We start from the raw sequence: 2,841 nt of genomic DNA, 5'->3' as shown, positions 1-2,841 counted from the left end.
CAGCACCTTCCCTCCGATTTGTTCTTCTCAGACATGGTCTTGTCCTCTTCAGTACCTTCCCTGTCACTCTTAGTTTGCCCTCCCTTCCTGAGCTTGGCCACCTTATTCACTCCACTTTGCCCCAATGTTTGTGCCCTTGTGGAGCCCTGAGTCTGTTCAATGGTTGTGCCCCAGGTCTGTTATTTGTGCCTTTTGTGTGAGGTGCCGGGCTACAAGTCACCCTGCCAGCTCCTGTCTCTCCTCAGGGTATTTTGCTCTTGTTCTTGTCATAAATAAATTATTGACCCAATGTCCAAAATGTGAAATACAATTTATGAACTGAATTGCCCTCACACGGTTGACAATCCGCCCGCGCAGCCGCACACCACCTTCTCCCTCCTGCAGCCTCCCGCTTTCTGCCCGTTGCCCGGCGACGCCGCCTCTATTTATAGCGCCCGCTCCCCCGGGGGCGGGGCCATTGGAAGGATAACACGTGAGCCTGCGCTGCGGCCAATCAGAGCGCTGCAGCTGAGGATTGAGCGGGGCCCCGCCCCCCGCGAGCTCCGGCGGGAGGAGCCAGCCCGCCTCACGCGCCCAGGGAGGGAGAGCGCGAGCCCTTTGGAACAAGGCACGTGTCGCGCTTCCAACCGCCCCGCCCCCCGGGGGGGAGGCGGAGGCTATAAATAGAGGCGGCGTCGCCGGGCAACGGGCAGAAAGCGGGAGGCTGCAGGAGGGAGAAGGTGGTGTGCGGCTGCGCGGGCGGATTGTCAACCGTGTGAGGGCAATTCAGTTCATAAATTGTATTTCACATTTTGGACATTGGGTCAATAATTTATTTATGACAAGAACAAGAGCAAAATACCCTGAGGAGAGACAGGAGCTGGCAGGGTGACTTGTAGCCCGGCAGCTCACACAAAAGGCACAAATAACAGACCTGGGGCACAACCATTGAACAGACTCAGGGCTCCACAAGGGCACAAACATTGGGGCAAAGTGGAGTGAATAAGGTGGCCAAGCTCAGGAAGGGAGGGCAAACTAAGAGTGACAGGGAAGGTACTGAAGAGGACAAGACCATGTCTGAGAAGAGCAAATCGGAGGTAACTATTCACAACCCTGGTGTTATATTTCACCCTGAAATGAGTTTCTGACCACATATCTGCAGCATAACTGAAACCGTCTATTTCCACCTCCGTAACATCGTCCGTCTCCGCCCTGCCTCAGCTCATTCACTGCTGAAACCCTCATCCCTGCCTTTGTTACCTTCAGACTTGACTATTCCGACTCTCTCCTGACTGGCCTCCCACATTCTACCCGACGTAAACCAGAGGTGATCCAAAACTCGGCAGCTCCTGTCCGAACTCGCACCAAGTCCCACTCACCCATCACCCCCTGTGCTCGCCGACCAACATTGGTTCCCGGTGAAGCAACGCCTCGATTTCAAAATTCTCATCCTTGTTTTCAAATCCCTCCCTGGCCTCGCCCCTCCCTATCTCTGTAATCTCCAGCCCCACAACCCCCCGAGATGTCTGCACTCCTCTAACTCTGTCCTCCTGAACATCACTGATTATAATCGCTCAACCATCGGTGGCCGTGCCTTCGGCTGCCTGGGCCCCAAGCTCTGGAACTCCCTCCATAAACCTCTCCGCCTCTCTATCTCTCTTTCCTCCTTGACCATCTGCTGTCATTTCTTCTTCTGCGGCTCGATGTCAAATTTATCTCTTTTGTCATGTATCACTGCTGTGAAGTGCCTTGCGACATTTTGCTACGTTAAAGGTGCTATATAAATAAATGTTGTTGTAGAAAGATGGTGGGAGATTTGAAATGGAAACCAGAGAGAAAATGCTGGATCAATGGATTGTTTGCAACTTGAGATGGGGAAGATTCAGCTGCTCAGTCCCAGAAGATCCCAATCACATTAATACTGTCAGTAGGGATAAGGTGAGTTCCCCAGTGTTTAGATTGGATCACTAACATTAATAGTGGTCCATCAAACTTATCCTCCAGTAGAAGCTTAAGATTCCCTTTCACAATATCTAACTGTTCAAATTAGTTCATTATTCTTTTTTTGCCTCTATCACCCTCCCCAGGCGACCATTTCAGGAACGGATCATTCTTTCTATGACCTCCCAAAAGATGAGTGATCTGATCGAGATGTTTAAAAAGAACGCCCAGCACCATCGTTTAAGGCAACTATGGATGGGCATTAAAGATGGTCTTGTCAGTATTGTTGATATCCTGAGTGAAAATTAAAGAGGGAATTGACCAAATTAAGATTTCTAAAACTCATGTTTATCATTGGGGAATATGTAATCAATGGCATCCATTTTAAATTTCAACTAAGCTATTGTAAAGGTAATCCAGGAAATAATTCTTAATGGAACATGTTGTTGGAATGTGAAACGCACTACCACAGGAGGACATTGGTGCAGATTTAATTCACGTATTTAAAAGGGGGAAAGATATTGGGTTATATGGATATTAAGTGAATAGAGCAAGTGAGGAAAACAAGTTTAGAAAGAGTAAATCTACCACAATTAACAACATGGCGACGCTTGCTGAATGGTCTTTTGCTGTGTTCCTTGAAGTTAGCAGACTGATCTCGACTATGACGTTGGGGTGAGTGTGGATAATGTCACACTGAACGGGAGGGATCGGAGGCATTCACTATGGGTGTCCTGGAACAACTGGCTCAAAAACAGCAGTGCCAGAAAACCTGTTGTAAGTTGTTTGACTACAATTAACTGGGGAATGTTGTATGTGTTTAGATTTGTTTAAATGTGGTGTATTTAGATTTCCAAAAGGCATTCGATAAGGTGCCACACAAAAGGTTGCTGCAGAAGATAGAGGTATGCGGAGTCAGAG

The 2,841-nt window shown here is 48.5% G+C and overlaps 1 long non-coding RNA gene across 1 annotated transcript; it reads left to right on the top strand.

Moving 5' to 3' along the window:
- Positions 1-871: 871 nt before the first annotated feature.
- On the top strand, positions 872-2,107 carry LOC139253255 (uncharacterized). The gene is made up of 3 exons (XR_011591959.1): positions 872-1,076; positions 1,780-1,917; positions 2,067-2,107. It is a non-coding gene; the product is annotated as an uncharacterized lncRNA (long non-coding RNA).
- The last annotated feature ends 734 nt before the right edge of the window (positions 2,108-2,841 follow it).

This window comes from Pristiophorus japonicus, unplaced genomic scaffold (genome assembly GCF_044704955.1).
Source record: "Pristiophorus japonicus isolate sPriJap1 unplaced genomic scaffold, sPriJap1.hap1 HAP1_SCAFFOLD_483, whole genome shotgun sequence".
Classification (NCBI taxonomy): domain Eukaryota; kingdom Metazoa; phylum Chordata; class Chondrichthyes; family Pristiophoridae; genus Pristiophorus; species Pristiophorus japonicus.
Note: the sequence above shows the minus strand (reverse complement) of the source record. Positions and strands in the feature narration are given on the sequence as shown.